This window comes from Nothoprocta perdicaria, unplaced genomic scaffold (assembly GCF_003342845.1).
Source record: "Nothoprocta perdicaria isolate Ctin4 unplaced genomic scaffold, notPer1 scaffold_98, whole genome shotgun sequence".
Classification (NCBI taxonomy): domain Eukaryota; kingdom Metazoa; phylum Chordata; class Aves; order Tinamiformes; family Tinamidae; genus Nothoprocta; species Nothoprocta perdicaria.
The window spans coordinates 838650-851639 of NW_020456287.1; the positions used below are offsets into that span (position 1 = coordinate 838650).

At 38.0% G+C, this 12990-nt stretch overlaps 1 long non-coding RNA gene across 3 annotated transcripts in view; it reads left to right on the plus strand.

Moving 5' to 3' along the window:
- Positions 1-1066: 1066 nt before the first annotated feature.
- The window catches only part of LOC112959323, a 51219-nt gene continuing 39295 nt past the window's right edge, over positions 1067-12990 (plus strand). The window contains exons 1-7 of one of the 3 annotated variants that reach the window (XR_003251598.1): positions 1067-1186; positions 4387-4461; positions 6887-6956; positions 8266-8324; positions 9831-9940; positions 10055-10136; positions 12235-12282. This is a non-coding gene — a long non-coding RNA (uncharacterized LOC112959323). Of the gene's footprint in view, positions 1187-4386; positions 4462-6886; positions 6957-8265; positions 8325-9830; positions 9941-10054; positions 10620-12234; positions 12283-12990 lie in introns of those variants that run through there. The other 2 variants (XR_003251596.1, XR_003251597.1) reach the window with 2 other exon arrangements.

The window sequence follows — 12990 nt, forward strand, 5'->3', positions numbered from 1 at the left end:
GTCCCCGGGTTGCGGCCGCCGCCGCGAAAGTGGCGCGCGCTGGGAGCGCTCAGCGCTGGCCCGCCGGGCCCGATCCCGCGCTCGCAACGGCCGCAACCGCCGCTCCCCTCCCCCTCGCCGTCCCCTTCCCGCCGCACCGGCTGCGGGGCCGCTTCCCCCCCCGCCCCGTCCTCCCCCCACATCCCTCCCGCCTCGGGGCTCCGCCAAGAGCCGCCCGTGCCCGGGCGGCCCGAGACACCTCGGGGCGCACGGGCCCCGCCGGGCCGTGCACGGGGCGTTTGAAAAAAAATAAGCCGAGCGAACTTGACGGAGGGAGAGGTTCAGCTCCGCCAGGAGCCGCCCGGCCCGCGCGCAGCGCCTAGGAGCGCCCGTGAACTTTCATTTTCCGCCACCCCCTTCCCCGGGCTCTGCGGGGGACTTATGCCAAGGTAGCTGGTAGTTGGCTTGGCGTCCCTAGCCCCATTTCACAGGCGGGCGGCGGGGCCGAGATGGAGGTGGCGGGCTGCTCGAGGCGCCGAGCAAAGGCGCCTCACGGGGCGGCTCAAACCACTAGTCTGCACTTGACTTGTGGCTGCTGGAGGGCTCGTCCCTGCGAGCAGTGCTCGGGCCGGGCGGACCCCGCGCCTCGCGCGGGGACCTGAGGCGGCAGCGCGGGCAGGTCCGCAGGGTTCCCGGCTCCGGCTTTTACACCCCGAAATCATCGTCTTAATAAAAGCAGTAAATCGCAGAGGCCTCACACTTGCAAACCGCGCTTCCCGTGACTCGGGGAAGATTTTCGAAAGTGCATAATGAGAGTCCAGGAGCTCCCTTCGCCACTGACTTTGAAAATCCTCCCTTCGCGTATTTGAGCTGGTCCTGTTAAAATTCAGCTGGACGGCTTACAGGGAAATGTTCGCAGGCTCGGGGCCTAATGGTGCTAATGATTCCCCTGCTTACTTGTAGGGCTGCAGTGTCAAAAATACAAGCAAAGCGAGCTTTCTAAGGAGAGGTAATCTCTCTTTTTCTCTCCCTCTTTTTTTTTTTTTTTTTTTTTCCCCTCCTCCAACTGATGCACTTGGAGAAAACAGCAAGCTTTTGGGCTCAGAAAGCTCAGACCATCATGGCTACGAAAACCGAACTGTTAGTCAGGAGAAAAAAAAAAAGCAATTCTGGAGCTCCCTAGTGAAACGGCAAGGCAAAGCAACATGTAAGTAATCACATAGCTAATATTATGTATTTATGTTGCTATATTTTCCTCGGATTTGAAGTTCGATGTTGTTCAGGGAAGTTCTTTTTTTTTTTTTTTTTTCCTTCTCCTTAGAGAAAATTAGCCAGCAGAATAAATTCAGTGCCTAAGAGTTTTATGCTAAAAAAGGAGAAAATAGAAATATTTTGAAGAATATTTATATTTTCACTCTTAATTTATTAAAAGTAGTATGAGTGAAAATTTCAAAAAGTGTGCCTTTGAACTGAGGAGAATTATAGTAAATATTTTCAAATTTTTTGAGGGTGGTGTACATATGAAAAATGGGACTGTGCAGTAGAAATATCAATAAAAGCAGGAAAGGAGAATATAAATTATAATATTAGCTATACCAGTYCTCTGTGGTTAGATTATGTGTAGTTTTTCCCTAAAATATTTCTAGTAATTATTTTTCATCTGAATAGCCATTTAATCCAACCATAGTATAGAAATAAGATACAGAAGATAGAATGTCAGCCTGTAGATGTACTCTWTTATCTGACTCTAACTGTTGTTCTTTGGACCATAATTTCTATGGTTTCATTAAGATTTTTAATAAAGGTGCTGTTTTTGCATTCCCTGATAGCCATTATTTGCTCACAGATCCAGATACCATTCCTAATGCATATAGGCCTCAGTTCTGTACAATCTGAAATATATATCATTTTATGTGAGCACACTGAGCATTCCTATTCATTTTTATGTTCTTCTGTTTCAAACTTAAGTTAATGCATGTATTAAGTGTATTTCGCAATCTTTTTTTYTTTCAGTATTACTCACAATTTCGTGAAACAGAACCTAATACAAAAATCTTGATTTGCCAGATTCTTCAATTTGTATCACTGGGATTAAATTTCTGTAATGTACAAATATATTCACTTGAAGATCAGAGTGGTTAAATATTTAACTAGCAGAATAAGTAAGAAAGTTGGGCAATCCCAATGCAATATGAGGTAGCTGTTGCATTCTCTGGCTGTAGCATCTGGGTGAGGATCATCAGCTTGTTTCCTCTGTGGCTTGTGAAGCCAAAAAGTCACAGCAGGAACACGACAGAGGGAGAGGGATTCTGAGCTTCACCAAAAGTGAGGTCAATTCTTTAAATTAAATTTCTATTCCAAATAACTTGGGCTCGTCAGAATGGTGGAAGTCTTATCCCCTGCAGGTAGCAAATATGAGATAAATTTGCACTTTCTATAATGGATTCCCTTCCTCATTCAGAGCTCATTACAGCGCTACCTGAGCACCTTCTGTTAGTGCATGTCTTCTGTTGTGGATTCTTCTCATCAGAGAGTCTTGTTACATTGTCAGAGAATCATCTAATATTGTAATAAATGACTTGACAAACATTAGTCATGTTTTCTATTCCTTGTTGCCAGAGGAAGGACTATGTGCAGTTGAATGTTTTCAGTTTATTTTATGTCTTTTTCTCCATATATGTGTTATATATTTATATTAGTGAGGCAAGGTCAAAGAAATGTGTTTTGTTCTTCAAGCAAAATGTGGTTAGATTTTTGATAGCCCTTAGATCCTAGGTAAATTCATTCCATATACTTGAATCAGACTCTAAGTTCTGTATGTGAAAAAGGTAACTTTTCCCTCCTGTTGTGGTACAGCTTCTCTTGTGTCAGAAGAGGGAAATTGTTGACCACAGATTGTGGTCTGGAGACCTAGGCATTTCTTCAGGATTTAGGGCCTTTAAAATCTTGAGGCCCTGAATTTATGATATAAAATTGGAAAAAAAAAATCAATATAGAGCAAAAGAGAGGGACTTCCAGGAGCCCTCAGATATTACTGAGATGATGCCCCTCAGCTTCCTGTACTTTACACAGAGTTCAGTACACCCTGCAGATTTCATGCTCAGGTATAGTGCACTGCCTRGGTGTAGTTCAGAGGCTGCCAAAGCAAAGCCAGATTCCTGCCTTCCCAAGTGGTGCAGAAGCTGATAGCTAAACCGAGGATGGGTAGAAAGSAGGGGGCTGTGTTCTGACGCAGGCACACATTTCTTTATTGATTACCTACCTATGTGTGTGATGATTAGAGAAATTTCTTATATTGATACCTAGCATTTTGTCATTACTCTATAGCTTTTTTAGTCAGATTCTTTGATTTGCCTGGGTGCTTGCATCGAGATCAGTATCTAGCAGTTATTATAATCTTTTCAGTATTTGCCCAGTCTACATATAATTTTAATATTCTGTGTTGGTATAGATGRTATATCTATCATATCGCAAATGGGAATTCTATATATTTTTTTCCCTAATTTTTATATTTATATTTTTTCCTAATTTGAGCCTTACCGTGCTCTTTATGCTCACTTCTATACTACATTGCCAGCCTTGGTATAGAATAATCTGAGCCTCCAATCAACTGTTTTCTAAAAATTTGATATCAGTTGAAGTTTGAACTTTCAATTTAATAAACCTTATAACTTCAGTTGAATATCCTCTTTCACTTGTATGTTTTCTTCTTTCTTCTGTAGCCATTCAGGCTCTGGTTTGCCCTAACAAATACAGGATTGCAATTACCATGGCAATTTCAGTTTGGTAGCAGTGATAGTGGCTGTAATCTAGAAAGAACTAACTGCACAGCATTTACTCTTGTACAGTGGTAAGACTGCAGGAGCAGTGAAAGCAGAGTTCTGAATTTGCCAGTATAGAGCTGATTTAGGGATGCTTCTCTTGGCAGTAAGGATTGTTAAGAAATATGTGCTGGACTGGGACTTATATCTGCTTTATTAAATTTCCTATAAACTTCTAGATGAAAAAACTGCAGCAAATTTTTTACTGTTAACTACCTCTTGATTTTTCAAAAGCCAACTTTCAGTTTATTTTTTTCTGCCTTTATAATAAGTATTTTTAATAAAGACTAATGTAATAGTAAAAAAAAGGTTGGATTTACTATATTTATATTCAGATCTTACCATATTGTGACTGTAACATAGTTATAAGCTTGCCTTMCAATAATTAATATATCACTTTTTTCCTGGGGATTTAAGAAATATTTAATTATTKTTAAACTTAAATTTCCTGGTAAAGTTTTGCTGAAATGGCCTAAGTGTAACTTTTAAATATTTTAATATTTTTGTGGATTTAATGGTTGTGAAAAGTGCTGGCTTGGCATGTATGAAAACTGAAGCCCATTCTTTATTCCTGGATTAATTACAGCAGAGCAGTTGCCAAGTGATCTTCTCCACAGTACCCATGAACTTCAGCCTTGAACTGAAGAGGACTCATCAAATGGTGAGAAAATAGTGTAGCTGCCATGATTATTAAGTTATTGAGGGGATTTTCTACATTTTTTTTTCTTTTATTACTATTGATCCTGCTATTTAATAGGTATCAAAAATAGATTTTTCACAGTGTAATTGCTGGGACTGTAACTTCATTTCCCCCTCTCGCCAAAGTATTTCAGTTGTTAATTTCTCAAGCTTTTATCTTTCTGGTTGTCCTTTACTTTTCAAAATGACTGTTAGTAATGGACTGAATTCATTAGCTAACTTATTTATTACTTAATTTTGGGCTTAGTCCTATGTATGTACTTAACTCTTCACATGGATRATTTAGTGGTAGCACTACTGTGAGGAGTAAAGCACAGATATGTGGAACTGTTTGGAAGATTAATGCTTAAACTTTGCAGGTATGTATTTACCTGTATTTACCTGCATTTTCATTAAATGAAATGCCATTGAAATTAATGCAGGGGTGAGGGATCTGTAAAGGCTAGCTTTTTTTTTTTTCTGTTTATTTCTTTTAAGACAGCTTGATGTAAGCTGTTCATTTGCTGCTTTAGCTTCCCAGTTTCTGGAGATATTTGAAATCTGAGCTTCAAAGCTGAATCTTAAAAGCAGGGTGTTTGATTCTATTTTTTTTTTTTACAGAGGAATGTAAAAGATGGAATAACTACATATATACACACACAAAATACAGTTGTTGAGTGCTGATATCAGCTTTCTGATCAKTTAGATAAGGAATAACTTAAAGTAATGGGGCAGAGAATGATCTGTAGTTCAGGAGATGGATCACAGTGACCAGAAGCTCACAGGACCCTGAGAGATGTCCCAGACTTTTTTTTTGTTTCACTTACCAATCTGAGGGACTCAACTTTCTTTTTCCTGTAGTTACTGTATTTCAGAGTAAAGGAATAAAAGGCAGAGAACCTTTCTAGCCGCTTATGATTTCCACATTTCCTCCTATCTCTATGGTTGTTACCATAGAGATTGGAACAGTGGAGATTAACCCTCTCCCAGCTATTTACCAAATGGAGCTTGGAGGTAAAAGTGTGTTTAAACGTGGAGAAAAGATGGTGAAACCATTAAACTAATAACTTGGCTACATCCTGTGTTAAGAATTGCTTTAGTATCATCAGCCCCTGAACTAATTTAACCTTTGCTGGAGTTATTTACCATTTAGTGTATTAAAAATAAGATTGAAAACTTAAGCCAAAAAGAAGCACTGGATTTCAGGCAGAGTGCTTTGAGATATAACCCAGAGGTCATTTATTTTTAATGCAGATTCAACAGTCCCTTCCTTTTTTTTCTTTCTCAGCCCTTTCTTTTGTTTCATTTTTGGGACCTGTTTCTTCAATTAAGTTAATGTTAAGCGCTTAATTATTTACATTCTGCTTCAGTAAACAGTTAAGCTCGTACATAAAGCACAACACTTGCATGAGCACTGCCTCTGAAAGAAGTCTGAATCCAAGTTAGTCCCTTGCATTTTGTGCTTGAGTTTGCCTAGCTGATAACCAAGAGGTTGGATTCAGGCTAGAGCCAAAGGGTGAGTCAGCAAATAAGCAGAGTGAGGAGTTGGGGCTTGGATTTGACAGTGTGCTTGACAGTACAGACATACTGAATGATTACAAGATGACTTGAATTTTTTAGTTTAAACTTGTTTTCAGCTGGTTTGCAGAGCTGAATTTAAATTCTGTGTATGCTTAAACACATACTTAAAAGTTCTAATTTATTTAAATATATTTGGAATTGATATATACATATCAATTCCATACACACACTATGTATATATGTTTTACTTAATTAGAAGAAGAGATAGGTCAGTGTTGAACTATTCTGAGAATCTCATTCCAAGTGCTCTGCTAAGAAGATAATTTTGTTTCTTTTATTCCATATCCTTTTCAGTTAAAGCACTTTCACTTCCCTGAGTCTTATCATGCACATTGCTTCCTGCTAACCTTTCCTCTAATGTCCAGTTTTCTATTAACTTTTCCACACTGACTATTACTGACTATTCTTTGTCTCTTTTCTTTTTATGGGAGTTTTGGACAGGTCATTATACTTTTTCAGTCTTTTTCCTTCTTTCATCAGTTGTTGGAATCCAAGAGCAAATAAATTCCTCTGATTTCAACTATGCCTCTTCTGCCAGACACACACAAATTCAAGTTTAATATTGGAGCAATAGAAAGGGGAAGACTAGCACTGCAAGTGTAACTATGAGAAAGGGAAAAAGGATATACATACTATTAAAATTATTTCCTAAATTAGGGAATATCAGGATCCAAATGGCAGGATCAGGATTTTAAGGTGATTCTTTAATAAACATTACTTTTATTTTTATTTTTTTTTTTAAAGGGTCAAACTATACCAAATAGATTCATTAAGATTTATATCATGGTTCTGTTCTTGAAATCTGTATCTCTGAACTTCTCTTAAAGCTTGGGGTATACAGCATGGAATTGGAAGAGAGACAGGGATCTGCATGAAGAACAGTCAACTGCAGTCTTGGTAAGGTGAAAAAAAGTACGCAGAATATTGTATTTCTCTTAAATTTTTACTGTTATAAAGCAGCACATATTTACGCTCCTATGCAGAGTCCATAACAGAGCCAGCTTTATTGAAACAGCTCCTACACTCTCTGGATTCATTCATATTACCACTATGTAAAAATCTGTGTTCTATAGCTGAATTTGTGCTGTGACTCCTCAATGAAAAAAACAATATAAAACTAATTACTGACAAAAACAGACATAAAATCAGTGGTTATTTTTCACAGTATTGTGCTACAGTGCTTTCACTCCCAGAAACAAAACAAGATATGAGGAGGCTGATAGCACAATCCTATATAACTTTGGATTCCACTAGCTAATTTTAGCTGCACTGAGGGATGGAGGTTCCCAGAGACATATTCTGCACTTTGAGTAAAACTTAACAGCTGCAGGTAGGAAGGAGTCTTAAATTAGTGCCCACAGGGTAGAAAAAGCTGCAGCACAGACCAAGAAATTTTCTGTTCTCTTCAACCTGTTGACTTGCCAGGCAGCATGTTTCATTGGTCCACCATTGGTCAGGGCACATGTAGTTCAGGTCAGGGCACGTGTATTTCAGATCTAGCACTGTTAGGAGCTTCCTCTCGGTCCCCTAATCATCAGAAGTTGGGGTGTTGTGCAGGAACTTGGGGAAATCTGTTCAGAGGGGAAAGGAAAAGCAGCTGGGGTGGCGTCTGCTTTGGATTACTGCAGAATTGTGTTTGAGGCACATACACCAGGTGGATACATTTTTTTAGTCCTACTAGGAGTCAGGAAACAGCTTGTTTTTGGTAGGTCTCCTACACTCCCAAACCACTTGCTAATCCTTCAGTTTTATGGTCGTCTCTGTACCTGAATTAGATCCCCCTTKTTCCTGTTCACATTGGAGAAGGGAACTGTTGAAAGCAGCTTTAGTGTTTCATTTCTTTACATGTTTGGGTGTCAGCAGCTGAGCCGTTTGTTAAACTGTCAAATTTGTGATATATTTAAGCACTCCCAAGAAACTAGCTGTAGTTTGGGCTCCAGCTTTGGGTTGCTGACCCATCCTACAGTCTACACCCTACACTTCTGGAACTGTGCAGGAAGCAAGTGCTGTACTCCAGCTGACTTCCTTTGGGAGRAAAGGTCAGGAGCTGGGCAAAGAGGCAGAAAACAATATTAGGGTCTGGCTGCATAAAGCTACYATATTCCATTGTATCTTGAGAAAATGCTAAATTTCTAGCTGCATGATCATAGACTCCAGGAAAACTGATTGTTCCAAGAAGTCTCATGGGTCTGTTCTTCTTGTGCAGTGAGAAATGGACAGATTGCACGTGACTGAAGGACTGACTCATTCACTTCACAGGCTCAGGTAGGTAGTACTAAATTGGCAGGTGTTTGTTTAATATTACTGAATTTTCTGTGTAACCTTAGACAGGGGCTCAAGATTTCACATAAGGCTTTTTAAAATAAAGTTCARTTGATGGCACTGTTCTTCAGAAATAGTGGAGTTTCTTAGAATGACAGGAAACTAAGAGTCATCCATATCAAATGTAAATTAAAACAGACTTCAATAATTATTGGGCAACTGCAATAAAATGTACATTTCAAAATTTGTGTTTATCCTCCTGCCCAGTTGAAAGCTATCAGCCTGGTATAGAGCAAAAAACTGATAGCCTTCTTGGAATTATGCTTTTTTTTCCATGTTTGTTTTCATGTTTCACAAAAATAAAGACATTAGAGGAATTACTGGCAATTCAATCAATCATAGAGTGTTTCATCTCTATGAGACCTTTGTCTCTTTTGCTGGAGTCTTAAATCTTTCCACCTTGTTTACTTAGAGCAATATAGATTCTTCTGTGATAGTATATATGTCTTAAAATCTCTGTGGTGTATATATCTGTCTCCTGCAGGATTCTAGGATGTCCTGGATATTTTTGTAGTTTTTATCGCCAGTACCTCTTGCATAGTGACACCAGTTAAATATGATACCATGGAACCCGTGGCTCCCCTGTTTTAAATAGTTTATAATATATAAAACATTGTAACTGATATTTTTCATGCAAAAATATGTTTTTAAAAAGAATAGTAAGGTTAAATTCTGCATGTTAAGTGCTGTATCAACAGCAAAGCACTGATATATACAGGTTTAATATTATATTTTGTGCTTCCTGAATTTTAAATATTCAAAAAGAGCTTAAATTTAGCAAGTAGTTGATGATAGTTGACTTCCTAMGTTTTTTTTTTGTTGTTTAAAAAAGTTGACATATTTTAATCTAAAATGTCTGCTGCTGAACTACTCTTTAYCATGTATTGTCAGAAATCTATGATTTATCTATGTTATTCTGTGTGATCAGATCCTTTCACCATCATAAAGACCTCTATAAATTCACATCCCTGTGCACTGAAATATGTTTTGGTCAGCCTTTAAGCAGTCTTAAACACTAAACAACCACTTAGTAGACCAGAGAAACTAGGATAATTAATTTCTAGAAGACGATAATGAAAAATACATCTAAATTAGTATTTAAGATATATATCAGTAAAGGCTCCCATTATGTTCTGGCAGAACATACAGAATTCTTAAGCAATTTTAATCCAACGTTTTTGTAAAAAAGGGAATTAGAAAGTTCTATAAATAATATGCAACTTAAAAAYGTACAGAATTTCTTTATTATGTGCCAAATGCTATAATAAAACCAGGTATCAGAAGGTTTTGCTGCACATTAGTAATCTATTTTTTTCCCCAATATTTTTGCAGGTGTGTGAAGAGGCAGGTCCTGTTCTCACTGTTGCTACTCCCACATAGGTGGACTCTGTAACTGGTCATGTGTGGGTAGGGCCCTATTGAAATTAAGGAGATTCTGCCATTGTACAGGGTTCTGTTTGTGAAAATACAATTGCAAGATCAGGACCCTACTGTGACTCCTTACTGTGCATACTGTCAGTGTGTCATTGATTGTGCTGGAACCTGCCTTATGGGATAATGTAAGTCCTGCTTTTCCTCCAAATGTAATTCGGACATGAAATAGTCCTAAAACATTCCCATTTAGAAAATTATTACCATTTACATGTATTCTTTTAATTATGTTTTCTTGGCAGTACCAAATAATATATTCCTCAAAACTTCTTAATGGCCCTGAGGCTTTGTGGATAGTTGATCACATGATGAGAAAATTCAGCTGTAAGTACACTGAAATGATTGAATTTTTCAATAGTTAGTCTTTTCTGATATTCACATACTGCTAAGGATAAAAAAGATGAATTGAGAGCTCTGGCTTATATGTGACTTCTGTTCTTTCTGGAAAATTATATGCAATATTCCCAATAGGGATTTCATTATTCTCAACTAATTTACCAYGTGAACCTGAAGTCCAGCAGTACTGCTGTTAGGTAGGAAATGGAAAATTGTCTTGTTTTCAAAAATGCCATGCCTCTGATTTGCTCTTCACTTCTTCCCATAACCTTTTCAAAATGTATAGATCTATAAAAACCTATTTATACTGCCAGTATTTGTGTAGGTATTGCAAACAAGTTTACTAACATAATTGTCTTCTGCTGAGTGGAATACTGAAAAGTTAATAAATGTGTGTTTATATTTGTGTCAGTGTAACTTGACTAAATTAAACTAAACGGATCTGGCATTTTGAGTGAATTTAATCATGCATGTGGATTAACTGTAATCTTTTTTAAGAGAAACTACGTATCTTATTGTACCAAAGTACTCTGTGCTTAATTGGTAATAATTACCTATATCATATGCCAGTGGATTTACCCAAAATAACTATAAATATCCACACTTGGATTAAGGAGGAAGTTCTTTTCCTGTAGCTATGGGTACAGTCATTGCTATGATTCCTGTTTTTATATCCAAATGAGCAAAAACTGCGTGTAGGTGTTTTCCCTGCATAACTAAAGTGATATTATAAACTCCATCTCCTCCCCCCCCCGCCCTTTTTTTTTTTTTTGGTCATTCTGTATTTCCTCTCTGGTATTCAGATACAAAGGGGTCTCAGGATTTGAAAGATGGAAGAACTGGACATGATGCTGAATTTGTGAATAACTGTTAATGGCAGAGAAAAGTTTGGAACAGTTGCATGTTGGGGCAATTAGAGGTTCTTCCCCACAGAGCAGGAATGCAGAGAATAAGATTAAAGAAGACAGGATTTTGTTTGTTTGACACAGAACAGCCTGAAATGAAAGTAATCTGAAGAAAAATTAAGACCAAAGAAGAAAGTAGAATAGAGATTCTTACTGAAATAAAAAGGGAAATGGATGAAGAAGGTATTTCTGAACAGAGAACTGAATGCTTAGCTGCTGGCATTTCTCAATGCACTGAGTATATGATAGATTTAAGTTATACATCTCTTTTGTTTAATACTTTCAGGATTTTTTTTTGTTTTTCCTCTAAGATTGTATTGTATTAGTGATGAGCATTTGAGCTTTGAAGAATAGTCAGTGACCAGCTGTGAACTCTCTGTATAATTGGAGGGTTCAATGTGACAGTTAAAACTTAAGAGGGTAACTTAACAGAGGATAGTGGGTTATCTATAGTGAACTATTATTCATGCTAAACAGAAGCCAGAATTTCTTGTTCAAATACAGAACTTAAAGATTTTGAAATGTATCAATTTTGAATGGTGCGCAAAGCACAATTACATTGTTTTCCTTACAGAATGGGAATTTTGAAAGTTCTGGTTTAAAAAGTTGAGTGCCCTTTCTGAGATGTTTCTCTATAAAATTAAATGAAGATTTGAGAATACTGGATGTTTCTTTTTAAAAATCATTACTTTTTTTACTGAAGAAATCTTAATCAGCATATTTTCTCTTTACATTGCTGAAACTTGATAGTTTTCACCTTTTAGCTGTATTTATTCTTACTTGAACTAAATCAAATGGGAAAAAAGGAAAGGAGAGGGGAAATTAGGTGACTACAACTCCCCCCCCAACCCCTAGGACCCTCCCAACCAAATCAAAGAAGTGTCCCAGGACAGACCTAGTTAGAGGGGAGAAGAGGGATGTAGGCAATTCTAGTGACTGTTAATGCTTGCTATGATGCCAAGTACCTATTTTAAAGACCTGGAAGTAGAAAAACACCGAGAAAGCAGATAGCAAGAAAAATAGCTGATGCTGGTGGAATTTAGAGAGTCGGCATTTGCTCTACGGGCACCGTTATGCAGGCTTGGGAATACTTCAGGAGCTGGAGATACCAGACTGCAGCAAGAGAGAGTAAGTTTCCTATAGCGGCAAATGGAGATGATAGCTCTGGTTCTGTACACTAGGAACAAGAAGCAAAGGAATGTGCCTGAGCATTCAGCATGTTCATTATTGTAAGTTGAAGCTGTACATTCTTTTTCTCTGCTGTTGTTTGTGCTTGGCTTGTATCCCCGCTGTCCTGTCTTCAAGCTGGATGTGGCATGGTTTATTTTTGTTTATGTCGGAGGAGGCACCCATCATAACAAATGTCATGAACATTGTTTTTCTTCGGTCCTTGAAAGTCAAAACGTGGCAGTATAGGTAGCAATAAGTTAGTGCTAAATGTGACATGGAAGAATTTTCTGGTTGCACAGCGTTTATAGGAAAAACAATGTTTTATGTGTCACTTCATATACCGCCTCCCAGTCTCGTATCCACTCCTAAGCGGATGTAATGCATGAAAACTTTCTTTGGTAGTGTCCTCAATTCTTCATTTCCAGTTCAGTTCTTTGTTGGCACTTTTTTCAAATTTAGGTTGAAGTCCTCATAAAGCTTCCCTGCATCCTCTGTAAATGACACCATCATGCTGTTGTTTTGTTTTAAGTCATCAAATCTAGGCTAAATCTGAGTTTTGGAAATCGTTTTTTTCAACCCCTCTAAGGATTTCCTCTTCCCTCTCTGTCAGACAATTATATTTCTCATCCAGGTTTTCTGTGGATCATATCTTTATTAGAAAATCTTTTTCTTTTGCCTGGATGAATGCAGTCTTGCCACGTTCATTATGTATTCGAAGTGCTACTGTAAATTTCCAAACTCACTCATTTGGCTGTTTCAATCCCATC